This window comes from Leucopleurus acutus (assembly GCF_964270905.1).
Source record: "Leucopleurus acutus genome assembly, chromosome: 10".
NCBI lineage: Eukaryota > Metazoa > Chordata > Mammalia > Artiodactyla > Delphinidae > Leucopleurus > Leucopleurus acutus.
In genome coordinates, this window is record NC_139153.1 from 8,696,650 (window position 1) to 8,712,031 (window position 15,382).

The window sequence follows — 15,382 nt, forward strand, 5'->3', positions numbered from 1 at the left end:
ATCCCTACCCAGAGCAGTATGGGGTCCCTCCCATCTGATCTCCTGTCACATCCACTGTCTGTAAGTATAGAGCACCTCAGTGAAAGTGGCCTCTCAGTGTTAAGAGACATTTCAAGTGTCCATGCCATGTCTTCCCAACTCGATTAAAGGCTGCTTGAGGGTAGAAGCTGAATCTTGTGCTTCTTTATGTCACATGTCACTTTACATCACTCCCCTGCCCTCAAACTTTCAATGATTTCTTACTGCACCAGAGTCAAGTATTCATCTGTCCACCCACCCATCCATCCATCATCGATCCACCCATCCAACCATCATCCATCCACCCACCCACCCATCCATGCATTTATCCATCCACCCATCCACCCATCATCCACCCATCTACCCACCCATCCATCCACCCATCCATGCATCTACCCACCTATTCATCCATCCACCCATCCATCCATCCATCCATCCATCCACCCACCTAGCTGTCCACCCATCTATCTATCCATCCATCCACCCATCCACCCATCCACCCATCCATCCCTCTGTCCACCCATGTAGCCCACTCACCCACCCACTCATCCACCCATCTGTCCATGCACCCATTCAATAAATACTTACTGAGTGCAGTGTTAGAGATGTGGGGAGACATTAGCCTGTACCAAAGGATCTTGGTAATGAGGGAAGCAATTGTAAAACAGGGTGGTGGGGCTTCCCTGGTGGCGCAGTGGTTAAGAATCCGCCTGCCAACGCAGGGGACATGGGTTCGAGCCCTGGTCCGGAAAGATCCCACATGCCGCGGAGCAGCTAAGCCCGTGAGCCACAACTACTGAGCCTGCGTGCCTAGAGCCCGTGTTCCGCAACAAGAGAAGGCACTGCAACAAGAAGCCTGCGCAACGCAATGAAGAGTAGCCCCCGCTCCCCGCAACTAGAGAAAGCCTACGCAGCAATGAAGACCCAACGCAGCCAAAAATAATAAATAAATTTATGAAAAGATAAAACAGGATGGTAAATCCTAAGAATGAGAAGGTTGTGAGAGTCAGAGAAACCCATATTCGAGTCATACTCTGCCACTTCCCACCTGCAGGACTTGATCAAGTCAGTTCTCTCCCTGTGCCTCAGTTTCCTTATCTCTAAAATGGGGATAATGGTAGTTCCCACCTCACTAGGGTGTAGTGAGGACTCAGTGAGCTGATGCATGTGAGGCACCTGGCCCCCACTCCTTTCTATCACATTCGTTCCTCACAGGCAGGGACATGGTGGGGGTGTGATCACTGTTTGTGGAGAAGCTGTTTCTCCATCCCTGAGTCCCAGGCAGTGGCTGCCTGTGGCTGGTCCAGGGGAGCTGAGAGCCTGGGAGTTGAAATGATCCATCCGCAAGCAGGCTTTTTGCCAGAATGGTCCCAAAGACCCTCTGCATCAAACTTCAGCTTGATCAGTCTTTTTTATTTCTCTCCTACCCCTGGTCTGTATAATACATTTTTAGGGAGAGAGGGGGCAGTTTCTGGAGGTCCCCTTTGCCTGGACTAGCTAAGCCTTACCTCACAAGCAGAGAAACTGAAGCCCAGAGCAGGAGGACAGAACCTGCTGGGGTCACGTTTAAAGTTCAGATCCAAACTTTGGCTCATCTACTTGCTTTTGCTCTTGCAAGGAGGCGGAGGATGGCAAGGTCACCATGGGGCCGGCTCTTTGCATCCCCTGATTCCCCGTATTTTCCACAGGAGACTCCCTACCACCTTGGTCTGCGTGCACCATTCCACAGCTCCCGGAACCAGTTCGTTTTCCTTGGAAGCTTTGGAATGGTGTCTTCCCAGTGAATGGAGGGAAGGTGCCTTCTCTCTTGAGCAGCAGAGCCCTGCTGCCTGAACAGAGGGACCTTGGGACTCAGGACAGGGATGGTGGCAGTGAGTTCCAAGAGGTTTCCCAGGTGTTGTTGGAATAAATACTAACTAACATTTGTCCTGGGCTGGACCTTTTGTTCCCTTTCCCATTAGACTTGTTGATGGGAAATGAGCTGTAGGAGATGAGAAGGGGTGAGGGTGTGTGTTGCCAGAGATGTGAGCTTCTCAGTTCTGAGTCTGAATATGAAGCCTTTTGAGTTGTGTGCTTGGTTTGAGATTTGCACTAATCCAGTCTTTCTCTCTCTCTCCCTTAAAGTCTTATTCCCTCGACCATTGCTGAAATGGGACATAAATTATTATTAAAATAAGAAACAAAAACCAACAACCCTGTTTTTATAGTGGCACAGGTTTATGTTTAGTTAGAAAAATATCCCTTGGAAATTCAATTTCTCTTACTCCACAGTGGTGCGAGGCGAAGGAAAAACAGTGGAGAAATCTGAAAAATCCCCAATGTCCTGACCTTGAAAAGGAACACAGTGAACTTTCAGAATCTCCATCTATGTCTGTTTGTCTCCTCAACCCCTACCATTAACCAGAGATCCAAGTCTTTTGCTTTAGATCCTGTCAGGCATTAAGTCGGACAAACGCAAAATGGTTAAGAGGCTGTACTGTTCGGCTGCCTGATTTGCTTTTAATAAAGGAACAGCAGTGTTTTCTCTCTGCGCTGTCAGCTCTAGTGTCAGTCAGGAAACTGGCCTGAGGCATGTTTGAGATTCCAAGAAGTTGTGTGCATAAATAATTCCAAGTGAATATTTTCAATGAAATGAAGTCCACGGAGACTGTGTGGACTCCATGGGGCAGGCATGGGAGGTTAGGGAAGTGTGCTGCGAGCCCTGCCTCTGCCGTTCCCTCACTGTGACCTTGGGGACACCACTCCCTGTGACCTTGGACAGACTACTCCCTCAGTGTGACCTTGGAGAGGTCACCCACAGTGAACCTGGGGAGGTCACCCACTGAAACATTGAGGTGTTCACGTTTTCCCCGAGTCCCGGCATCTGTGTGTGAAATGAGGTAGTTACAACAGTTCTATTTCTAATCATTTAACATGTGGAAACACGCCAATGCAGGCATATGTATAAGGATTTTTAAAAAATCACAATGCTTTTCGTAATTGCAAAAAATAGGAAACAGGGCTTCCCTGGTGGCGCAGTGGTTGAGAGTCCGCCTGCCGATGCAGGGGACACGGGTTTGTGCCCCGGTCCGGGAACATCCCACATGCCGCGGAGCGGCTGGGCCCGTGAGCCATGGCCGCTGAGCCTGCGCGTCTGGAACCTGTGCTTCGCAACGGGAGAGGCCACAACAGTGAGAGGCCTGCGTACCGCAAAAAAAAAAAAAAAAAAAAAAAAAAAAAAAGAAATAGGAAACAGTTTGGGAGTCCATCAAGAGGAGAATGGTTGAATACATCACAGTACATCCGTACAACGGGATGCAATGAAGTGTTAAAAATGGATGGGGCTGAGATACCAGGGATAATTCTTACAAGTGTAATGTTGTGTAAAAGAAGCCAGACACGGACTTCCCTGGTGGTCCAGTGGTTGAGAATCCGCTTTCCAATGCAGGGGACACGGGTTCTATCCCTGGTCGGGGAACTAAGATCCCACATGCCGCGGGATAACTAAGCTCGGGTGTTCTAGCGCAACACAGCTAGAGAGAAGCCCCTGCACTGCAACGAAGATACCGAGCGCCACAACTAAGACGGGATGCAGCCAAATAAATAATTAATTAATTAATTAAAAAAAAGCCAGACGCAAAAGAGGCCCAGATCCGTTCATGGAAGCACCAGCCATGCTCACGTGATGGTATTTGGAGGTGGGGCCTTGAGGAGGTGATTAGTATTCAAAGAGGTCATGAGGTTAGAGCTCCCATAATGGGATTAGTGTCCTTGAAAGATGAGACCAGAGAGCTCGCCCCCCTTCTCTCTCCACCATGTGAATATACAGCGGAGATGTCTGCACACCAGGGAGAGAGTCCTCACCAGAGCCCACCATGCTGGCACCCGCATCTCGGACTGCCAGCCTCCAGAACTGTGGGAGATAAATGTGTGTTGTGTAAGCCACCAGGCTAGTGTGACAGCAGCCTGAGATGACTAACGCTAAGTCCCTATCGTATAAATTCAAGTGTGTAAAGTTCAATAACAGGCCAACTGAGCTTTGGTGTTACAAGTCAGGGGAGTGGTTACCAAAAAGAGGCGAGAGAGGGCTTTGGGATCTGGTCACATTCTGTCCTTGAACGGACGGTTGGTCACATGGGTGCCTTTACTTTGTGAAAATTCACTGAGCTGTGTGTTTTAAATTTGTGCATTATTATGGCGCATGTTCTATTTCAATAAAACAGCAAGAAAAAAACCTGCCCAACTAAAAATGATTAATAATAAAAGCAAAAGACTCATGAACAATATTTCAGTCATTTCTCTGTTATTGGTATCAAGCCGGGTGCCTGGACTTAACCCTGGTAAGTGTACATAAATGTAAAATTTGCTACAACAGTAAAAAAGTGATCAGGGTAAAACTATGTGTGCTGACCCAGAAGGAGATCCATGATATATTTTGTTTTTAATAAAAGGTGCTGAGCAATATTTATAGTATCTCATTTAGTAAAAATATAATAAAAGCTCTAAGGTCACGTACATTTATATGCAGATCTATATATAAATTATATATGGACATTGGAGGTGGGGACCATTAATTTTTTCTTTGTTTTTCTTCCAGTTTTGTTGAGATATAATTGACATACAGCACTGTTTAAGGTGTACAGAATAATGATTTGACTTACTTACACCGTGAAATGATTATTATAATAAGCATAGTGAACATACATCATCTCATGCAAATACAGAATTAAAGAAAAAAATTTTTTTTGATGAGAACTCATGGGATTCTTAACACTCTCTTAACAGCTTTCATATTTAACATACAGCAGTGGTAATTGTATTTATCATGTCGTACGTTACATCCCTAGTACTTATCACTGGGAATTCGTATCTTTTGATCACCTTCATCCAGCTCCCCCTCCGCCCTTCCCCTGCCTGTGGTAACCACAAATCTGATCTCTTTCTCTGAGTCTGCTTGTTTGTTTTTCAGGTGTAATTGACTTACAACACTATGTTAGTTCCTGTTACACAACATAGGGATTTTTTTCTTATACATTTCAAAATGATCACCACCATAAGTCTAGTTAGGATATTACAAAGACATTACTTAGTAATTGGCTATGTTCCCCTCACTGTACATTTCATACCGTGACTCGTGTGACTCATGTATTTTGCAGCCGGAAGTTTGTACCTCTTAATCTTCCTCACCTATTTCAACTGCCTCTCCTCTGGCAACCACCTGTTTGTTCTCTGTATCTATAACTGTTTCTGTTTTGTTATGTTTGCTCATTTCTTTTGTTTTTTAGATTCTACATATAAGTGAAAGAATACAGTATTTGTCTTTCTCTGTCTGACTTGTTTCACTTAGTGTAATACCCTCTAGGTCCATCCATGTTGCTGCAAATGCCAAGATTTTATTCTCTTTTATGGCTGAGTGATATTCCATTGTATATGTTTACCACATCTTCTTTATCCATTCATCTATCAGTGGACACTTAGGTTGCTTCCATATCTTAGCTATTGTATATAATGCTGACATGAACGTAGAGTGCATATATCTTTTCTAATTAATATTTTCATTTTCTTTGGATAAATGCCCAGGAATGGAATTGCTGGATCATATGGTAGTTCTACTTTTAATATTTTGAGCAGTCTCCATACCATTTTCCACAGTGGCTGCACCTATTTCCATTCCTACCGACAGTGCACAAGGGTTTCTTTTTCCCCACATCCTCGCCAATGCTTGTTATTTATTGTCTTTTTAATAATGGCCATTCTGACAGGCGTGAAGTGATATCTCTTTGTGGTTTTGGTTTGCTTTTCCCTGATGATTAGTGGTGTTGAGCATTTTTTCATGTGTGGGGCAGGTCTATTAATTTTTAACTTTTAATCTTTTGTAGGTTTGATTTTTTCCCACAGCATCAGGGTATTTCCTTTATAGATAGATAGATAGATAGATAGATAGATAGGGAAGGTAAATAAAAGGGGCAAATAAGTGAGAAGTTTGGAGCAGATGATATCTGAAGTCCCCCCTTCCTGCTCTGGGGTCTGTGATTAAGGCTGAACCCCTCCAGGGGTCCAGGTTTTGAATTGTATGGCCCTAAATCTCCATTTGTGGTTCTCAAGTTAGACCCACAAATGTGTTCAGCCTTGTCCATTCCTGTGGCTGTTGTCCTGAATTTTCTCTGTGGATTCTTTCTCTAAGTCAGGTTTGATGTTTGGAAGCAAGTCGCCATGGACGAGCCTCAGGATGGCCATTCTGGAAGTGATACCCAGTTTGGCACCCCCCCGACACACCTCAGGGAGATGTCCTGGGGTGTCAGGGAGGCAGTCACATGCTCCTATCCATAAATAATGGCCCTGTGGAGACACAGAGGATAGAAGAGTTGGTTCTGCCCATGGAAATCAGGGTGACTTCCTGGAGGAGGGGGCATCTGAGATGGTCCTTGGAGGATAAGCAGGTGTTTGACAGGCAGAGGGTGGAGGAGGAGAACGTTAGGAATGGGAGGATCTGCATGCACAAAGTCTTGGTGTTGTGACTGACTTGGCTGTTGGGGGCATGTAGGAGTGTAGCGTGCCCGAGAGCTCAGGGCGTGAGTGGGTCAGGGCGAAGTGTGAGGGATGAAGCTGGGAAAGCTCCTGGGAGCCAGATTGAAACTTTGGACTCTATTCTGTGGGTGATATGGAGCCATAGAAGATTTGAAGCCGGAAACTTATTCAGACTGAAGTGTGGCAGAAAGGAACTTCCAATCCTTCCCCCTCTTTCCCCCCTTTCTCCCATCCTTCCTTTCGGGGAGAGGGACTCCCATCAGTAGGAGAAAAAGACAGAGTCTTGGGAGATGCTACAAGCGTGGAGCTTATGCTATGGAACGCGGCCGCTACTAGTGACGCAAAGGTTTGCTGGCCTTGTGGTGGTTTTATTTGGAGGAATCTAGAGCCGGTGAAGTCATTTACATTCCAGATCCAGAAGGTTGCCTAGCCCTTCCCAGAGCACCTGAGACCGCCGGGTGTCAGGGAGGTAGTGGTGCGGGGCTGGGGAGGAGACCAGGGAGAAGGGGCTGAGGTGGGCTACTTGGGTGACTCAGCAGGAAAAGGGAAGCGTCTTGTGTCGCATTCTCCAGACCCTAAACTACTCAGGGTCGTCTGATCACTCGGTTTCCCTTCCAGGATCTGGCGGTGGACCGGTTACCTCCACCCTTGGGGTCACCGCGGAGCACATGCGCATGGTTTAGACGGGCTCCTGGGCTGGCGCTGCAGAGCAGGTGAGCGGGGGCCCAGGCCCCAGGGAGGAGGGGTGGTGACGGCCAGGATGAGGAAGGTGCGGCCGAGATGGGGCAGGAGAGATGGGCAGGAGGCGTCGGGGGCGAAGAGAGGCAGGAGATGAGGAAAGCTAGAGGTTTCCAGTGTGTGTGGCCGGGGGGTGGGCGTGGGGTGGGGGGCATGGTGGAGCAATGGGGCCAGAAGAGGCCGAGGAGGGAGGGACTGGCCTGGGGAGGAAGGCAATTAGATTAGAGTCGTGGCCGCACGTCTGTCCTTCCTCAGGACTGTGTCTCCAGCTGACGTAAGATGGGAGCCCAACATCAGGGGGTGGAGGAGAAATCATTTCTGCCACTTTCGGCTTTGCGGGAGGCAGCTGGACGTGTCTGCTGTTACTTAATGGCTCCAGCACCTGCCAAGGTCTCTGCAAGGGTCGGAGCTTGTTACTGATGATGAGTGAAAGGTACCTACCTGATTCCAGTGCCTCACCCTGCTCCCAGCTCCCCGCGTGGCCCGCAGAAGCCACTTCATGTCTGGGGGACCACAGGGCAAATTGTGAGGCGTATCTGTCGTGGAAGAAATCCTGGTCGCTGGCTTGCTTCTCCCTGCCACGTGACCCTGGGCAAGTCCCTTCCCTTCTCTTGGTCTCAGTTTTCCCACGTGTACAGTGGGGAGGTAGGACCAGAGGATTTCTGAGATGCCAACACGTGTTCACTCCCAACAATGACGACCACCGCCCTTCCCCCCCCACCCCCCCCGCCCCGCCAGCTGTTACCCAGGGCTGTGCAGGGAGGTGCAGGCGGGACCTGGAGGCTTGACGGTGGAAGCCCCTTCTGTGGTCACACGGGCTGGGGGAGGAGCTGTCCTGAGGCCTGGGAAGCTGGCGGCGCCTCACAGGGCAAATTGAATTTGTGTTTGAAAATGTAAGTGACCAAATAGATTGGCCTTTAAAAATTCCAAATTGGTCGTGGAGACAGATGGATTGGATAGGTAGGAAGGAAGGAGGCAGGGAGGGAACTGCTGGCAGCAGCAGCCTTGTGGTATGAGATTCGATTCTGGGACTTCTGCTGGGAACACACCACTCTGTCCTCCTTGCCTGCCAGGAGCCAGGGGTGAAAACCTCCCCCAGGTTCTAGCCCAGAGAGCAGATGGCAACCAGGCCACAGAAGCTGGTTCTGGCTGGTGGAATATGAAGCACCCAGGTGGCGTATCTGCTTGGACCTGCTAAAGAGCTCCGTGAGAAATGTCCTTTGGAGTTGTAGCCATGGGATGGCTCTCGAGCTGTCACCCGTCTGTGTTCCGACCCCGTGGGGACAGAGCTTTCCTCATTCCCAGCGTCTGGGGAAACATCCTTAGTTGAGCATTGAAGCCTCAGGGTCACAGTGAATTTCCTCCTGCTGTCCTCGTAACGAGGCACTGTGAGACCAGGGTCCTCTGTTTTTCAAAGTGTCATGGTCTAGAAAGTCATACAAACTGATCTTTAAAAATTACTAGTCGTCTTTCCTTTCCTTGTCTTGCTATTGCTCCATAGATGAAACAGACTCATCTGAGAAATCTTCTCAGAGCCCAGAACAATGGGATGATGAAGTTACTGCATAATAATATTGACTGTGTATTCATTCATTCATTCCTTTATTTATTCATTCATTCGTGGAGCACCTGGTATTCGCCAGGCTCTGTTCAGCGTGCTAAGCATGCAGCAGGGAGCAAAACAGACGAAAATCTGTCCTCATGGATCCTATATTCTGAGTATAGGGTGGTGAGACAGATGTTACAACAGTAAGATAGTTAAAGTGCTGGATAGTAATAGGTGCTGTGAAGAAACACAAAAGCTGGAAGTAGGACTGGGGAGCTGCAGAGTTGGTGAGGGTGGCGTCAGGGTGTCCAGTTTTTTTTTTTAATAAACTTATTTATTTATTTATTTATGGCTGCAATGGGCCTTCATTGCTGCGCGTGGGCTTTCTCAAGCTGTGGTGAGCAGGGGCTACTCTTCATTGCAGTGCATGAGCTTCTCGTTGCGGTGGCTTCTCTTGTTGTGGAGCACGGGCTCTAGGCTCGTGGGCTTCAGTAGTTGTGGCTCGCAGGCTCAGTAGTTGTGGCGCACGGGCTTAGTTGCTCCGCGGCATGTGGGATCTTCCCAGACCAGGGCTCGAACCCATGTCCCCTGCCTTGGCAGGCGGATTCTTAACTGCTGTGCCACCAGGGAAGCCCCAAGGGGTGTCCAATTTTAAGTAGCAGGCCAGGGATGGCCTCACTGGGAAAGTGACATTTGAGCCAAGGCCTAAAAGAGGTGACGGAGCGAGTTGTGGGATCTGGAATTCCAGCCAGAGGGCACAGCCAGTGCAAAGGCCCTGAGGTGGGACTGTGCTTGGTGTGGCTTTGGAGCAAGGAGGAGACTGAATAGTGGGGACCAGGGCAGGGACGGTGGAGGGGTGCAGGGTGCCCCTCACAGGCCACGGCAAGGGCTCAGCTTTCAGGACCTGTGAGATGGCGGCCAGGGGCATGTTGAACAGAGGAGGGCCGTCACGTGACTTGCAGGTATAGAAGGATGCGTCTGAGGGCTTTGTCTAGCAGAGGCTCGGAGAGGTGCAGGGAGGCAAGCAGCAGCAGCAGGACCCCGGGAGGAGGAGGAGGGGCGCAGTGTACACAGTGGGAGCAAGTGGCCACACTGTGACGCGACCCGGACAGTAGATGTGACGTGCTCTGTGGGGAGCAGAGGGGAGTGGCAGGCGGGGAGTGGGGGGGACAGGGGTCAGGAGTTCAGCTGGAGAGTCTGTTACATTGAGCGGACATGTCCCAGCTGGAGAGGGGCCTGGAGCTCAGAGGAGGGTGCAAAGTTGGAAGTCGGTTGTGGTCTGGGAGCGACATGAGGTCACCCAGGAGTGAGTGCTGACGGACACAAGGTGAGTCCAGGCCCCCAGAGTTAGAGACGGGTGGGGGAGGGGGTCAGGGGGTGGTGGTGTGTGGATTGAGGGCGGTGCTCCGGGGATCCCGTAGGTCCTGGGAGGGAGCAGAGGCGGCAGGCCCGTGGGGAGGGGATTGGAGCTGCAGGGCAGTCACAGCGAAGGCCTCAGCTGATTCCCTCAGGGGCCGCGGTCGGGGGTCCCTTCAGAGTTGCCCCGATTTCGGGCAAGCCGGCCTTGCATGGACCGGTCCTTGGACCTGGGGCGCTCCGGAGGGTGGGGCATGCCCTGGGGCCGGGCAGCTCCCTTCTGCCCAGGGCCATTCCAGAAGGGTTCCCTCTGGGCATTGAGCGGGGATGCCCCCGGGCTGGGGAGTAAGTCCTGAGGGACCTGGGGTTGCGGCGCAGCGACCCCCACCCCCCATCCACTGGGGGACGTGGCCAGGCCCTTGTAAGACAGTGGCACGCCAGGGTCTGTTACAAGAGTTGGCGAGTTTGGGGTTCCCTGGAGAGTCAAGGTTGATGGAACCCTGCAGCTGTGATGCGTCCGACTTCCGGGTTAGGTTTTCCTTTGTGTTCCATAGTTTCTGCAGCTGAATTTTGTAAAGTGAGGCAGCCCGGTTCTAGAGACTTGAAGGAGGGGTCTCACTTAAGTCAAGATGGTAAGGGATGGTGAGCAGAGACCCGGAGGACGTGGAAGGGAGAACCCAGGGGCATCCGGCCAAGGTGCCGAGGGGCAGCACACACAGCGAGGATTAGTGCATCGTGGGTGACCCTCGGGAACCTGCAGGAAGACCAGGGAGGGACACTTGTTGAAGTACGGCTCTTCTGTTGTCAGGGAGACAGAGGTTCAGATTATCAGCACTCCGTGAGAAAAGGGAAGCTGGAAGAGTGACCTTCTGAAGGCCAGGGAATTGACAGCCTCAGAGTTTCACTTTCTTCCATGAAAACTTTCCTCTGTGGTTTACTTGTTTGGTTGATTGGGTAGCCAGGCTTACAAGGATGGAGCCATTTTCTAGCCAGGTCAGTGAAAACCACATCATTCTCTCTTCCCCCAGATTCTAACAATGACAGGTAGTAATGTGTGGAATTGTTGGTAGTCTACATGAGGGCCTTGGTGCCAACAGATCTTGTTCAAATCCTGCCTCTGCCATACATGAGCTGTGTGACCTTGGGTAAGTCACTCACCCTCTCTGAGCCCTTGCTTCTTCACCTATAAAGAGAACAATATCTACCTTACATGTTTCTGTAAGGGCTTAGGTGGGAAGACACCTATGAAAGCATCTCCCTTCATCCTTGGCATTTGGGAGGCTTCAAACGATCTCAGTCCCTTTTCTGTCCCTGCAGCTGGGAGCTCACGATTGGACCCTGAAGGGATGTGCCAATTTCCCTGGCTCCCAGGGAGAGGAGGGTGCTTGGGCACAGTGTTCCAGGAACCTCCCACGTGGGCACATTTCTTATTTGTGTCAAGACCATTCTCTTCCCCTCCGTCCTCGATTCCTGCCATGGGCACCACTGGTCTCCATCCACCCAGCCTGCCGATAAGCCAGGAACAATGTTATCGCAGCTGCCAGGCCCTGTGGGGTAGAATTCCTTTGTTGGGCAGTCTTGGCTCCCTCGGGGGTTCTGGGTGGATTCAGGTTTATTTACATGGGCTGTTGAGAGGGTCTGGGGCAGGGCCTGGCTCCTAGTAGATGCTCAGGGAGTATTCACTGGATGGACAAGTGAGTGAGTGGTGAGAGCTCTGTAGTTGGTGGGGCAAGACCCACATCTGGAAAGAGTGAGACTGGATTTGGAGCCAGTGCTCACATGTAGCTGTGTGGCAGGGGGACAATGTAGCACCAGGAGTTAGGAGGCTCCGGCCTGGCTCCTTACTGTGTGATCCTGGGCAGGTCACGTCACATCTCTGAGCCTTTTAAAAATATCTGTCAAGTGGAGGTAATAATAATTTGTAAACTGTAAAGTACTGTATAAACAGAAAGCAAGTGTTGGTGAGGATGTGGAGAAATTGGAACCCTTGTGCACTGTTGCTGGGAATGTTACAGTTGCTGTGGAAAATCACATGGCAGTTCCTTAAAGCATTAAGCATAGTATTACCGTACAATCCAGCAATTCCACTGCTTGGTATATACCCAAAAGAACTGAAAGTGGGGTCTTGAAGAGATATTTGTCCACCCATGGTCCTAACAGCATGATTTGCTGTAGCCAAAAGGTGGAAGCAGCCCAATTGTCCATGGAAGGGTGATATAAACATACAGAGGAATATTATTGTAGTGTAAACATACAAAGGAATACTGTTCAGCCTTAAAAAGGAAGGAAATTCTAATACATGCTACAATATAGGTGAACCTTAAAGACCCTATATGAGGGGCTTCCCTGGTGGTGCAGTGGTTAAGAATCCACCTGCCAATGCAGGGGACATGGGTTTGAGCCCTGGTCCGGGAAGATCCCCCATGCCGCGGAGCAACTAAGCCCGTGCGCCACAACTAATGAGCCCGCATGCTGCAACTACTGAAGCCCCCGCGCCTGAGCCCGTGCTCCGCAACGAGAGAAGCCACCACAGTGAGAAGGCCGCGCGCCACCATGAAGAGTAGCCCCCGCTCGCCGCAACTAGAGAAAGCACATGCACTGCAATGAAGACCCAATGCAGCCAAATATAAATAAATTTTAATAAAAAGACCCTACGTGATAAGTGAAATAAGCCCGTCCCCAAATGACAAATACTGTACAATTCCACTTCTGTGAGATACCTATAGTAGTCAGATTCATAGAGATGGAAAGCTGAATGGTGATTACCAGGCCCTGTGGGGAACAGGGATTGGGGAGTTACTGCTTAATGGGTACAAAGTTCCAGCTGGGGATGAAGAAAAAATTCTGTGGCTGGATGGTGGTGACGGTTGTACAATGTGAATGTACTTCATACCACTGAACTTGTACACTTAAAAATGGTTCAGATGGGGGCTTCCCTGGTGGCGCAGTGGTTGGGAGTCCACCTGCCGATGCGGGGGGCGCGGGTTCGTGCCTCGGTCCGGGAGGATCCCACGTGCCGCGGGGCGGCTGGTCCCGTGAGCAATGGCCGCTGAGCCTGCGCGTCCGGAGGCTGTGCTCCGCAGCGGGAGAGGCCGCAGCGGTGGGAGGCCCGCGTACCGCAAAAAAAAAAAAAAAAAAAAAAAAAAGGTTCAGATGGTAAATTTTATGTTACGTGCACAATAAAAAAGTTAAAGTGCTGTATAACCACCACCACCTTCATGAAAACAATTTGCTTTGACTGGAATTGAGCCTTTCTGTTTATCTACGTGTAGAATGGCTGAATCCTGAATAATTTGAATTTCTGGGTGAATTCTTGATGCCATCAGCTCACCATGTGGTTATGGCAGCTGTCCGGGCTCAGAAGAGGAGAGGAGACATGAAATAGGTAGGGCTTCTGTACTTGAATGTCCTAGGATGCTTCAGGTTGAGGCTGCCAGCAAATGAGAGAACATCTGAAAACGCTCGGTGATTCTAAAAAGCTTCACCTGTTCTCACTGCGGTGCTTGCTGTTACCCCTGTAAGATCTGTGCCTTTTAAAAAAAAAGTAATTAATTAATTTTTGGGGCTGTGTTGGGTCTTTGTTGCAGTGTGCAGGCTTCTCATTGCCGTGGCTTCTCCTGTTGTGGAGCACGGGCTCTAGGAGCGCGGGCTTCAGTAGTTGCGGCGCACGGGTTTAGTTGCTCCGCGGCATGTGGGATCCTCCCTGACCAGGGCTCAAATCCGTGTCCCCTGCATTAGCAGGCGGATTCTTAACCACAGCGCCACCAGGGAAGTCCCAAGATTTGTGCCCTTGAGGGAGGAAAATGAAAACCTGTGGGTTGATAGGAGAATGATCTCACTAAAGAACTTAACCCAATATTATGTCTTTATCTTGAGGCCAAGAAACTGCCTCCCATCAAAAGGAAAAATATCTTAGGTAGATGGTGGGTAGCCTCATTAATCTGCTACTGATTGTATCTTGAAATGACACTCGTAAGAAGGAAGTTAAGATGCTGAATTCTGCTGTTGCTTAAGTCAGCGGTTTTTAAAGTGTAGACCACCTGAGTTGGAATCATCAAGAGATCTTATAAAAGGAGACACAGTCCAGGCTTCCACCTCAGGATTTCTGGGGACAGAGCCTGGGAATGTGTAATATTGACAAGACCCTTGGTGATTCCTGTTGATTGACTGAGAAGCGAGAGCCTGGGACCAGCCCCAGCAGATTAATTGGGAAGCCAGGGACAAACACCATGTTGGGTGGCTGCCATGTTGATGGGAGAAAAACCAGCCACGGCCTCCAGGGGTCTGAGGTGTAGTCACAGGGGGAGGCAAGCAGGGGCCAGTGCTTGTCAGAAGCGGCCTCCTCTGATACAAAGCGATCAACCGCCCAGACTGGCTGAGGGGCAAGGGTCCCCCACAAGGAGGTCTGATGTTTAAGTAACCAGGAAGTTCACCCAGTACTCAGCCGACAGTTGAGGTGTTACGAGTGCCTAGTGGGCGGTGCATTTTCTGCCACTACCGTGCCAATGTGTGTATCCCACGTAATACCTGATCCTCGATGTTCCAGAACATCTTGTCTGCTCCTCTGCTGCCGCCTTTGGGCCTCTGAATTTTAAGTACCTGGTTATGAATTTGTCTCCCACTTAATACCAGGAGTTCCTCAAGGGCAGGAATTACCTGGTTTACCTCTCAGGGCTGGGCACACAGTAAGCACTTCCTGAACTGTTGAAGGAGCATCTGGTGAACTTCCTGGTGACTTAAACATGAGACCTGCTTGCCAGAAACCTCTGTCTCTCATCCAGACTGGTCTGATGATTTCTTTCATCTTAGAGGATGCAGCCTCTGCTCTTTTTGCTAGACTCTGGAGATGATAGAAGTATGGTGTGTAGGGAAGGCACGTTTATATTCAGAGTGTCTGTTTCAGAAGAACAAAGCACTACCTCTTCCCTGATGGAAGCTGTTCAGTGTAATCAACCTGCCACCAGGTAACTGGTTGGTCACCATATTGGGACTCCGTGTTGGTCTCTGCCCCTGGCTGACTGGGCGCTCAGCAGTAGCCAGGCCAGCCTTGGTGATTGGAAGCCCATGTTGCTGAGCCCACGCATGACCTGCATCCCTTCCACTGTGACCCACTAGGCAATGGCAGAAGTGGCTGCAGAGGGAGCCTGACTGGTCCCCATGGGATGGGTCACACCTCAACTTTAAAGGATGATTGATATCCTCCTCTGCTGAAGTTAC

General features: G+C 50.0%; 1 protein-coding gene across 1 annotated transcript in view; it reads left to right on the forward strand.

Annotated features, from left to right (window-relative positions):
* SSUH2 (ssu-2 homolog) overlaps positions 1 to 15,382 on the forward strand; it is a 68,756-nt gene that overhangs the window by 24,787 nt on the left and 28,587 nt on the right. Inside the window, exon 4 of the mRNA XM_082848904.1 lies at positions 7,144 to 7,238. The gene's annotated coding sequence lies outside the window, so the exon portion shown is untranslated. The remainder of the gene's footprint in view (positions 1 to 7,143; positions 7,239 to 15,382) is intronic.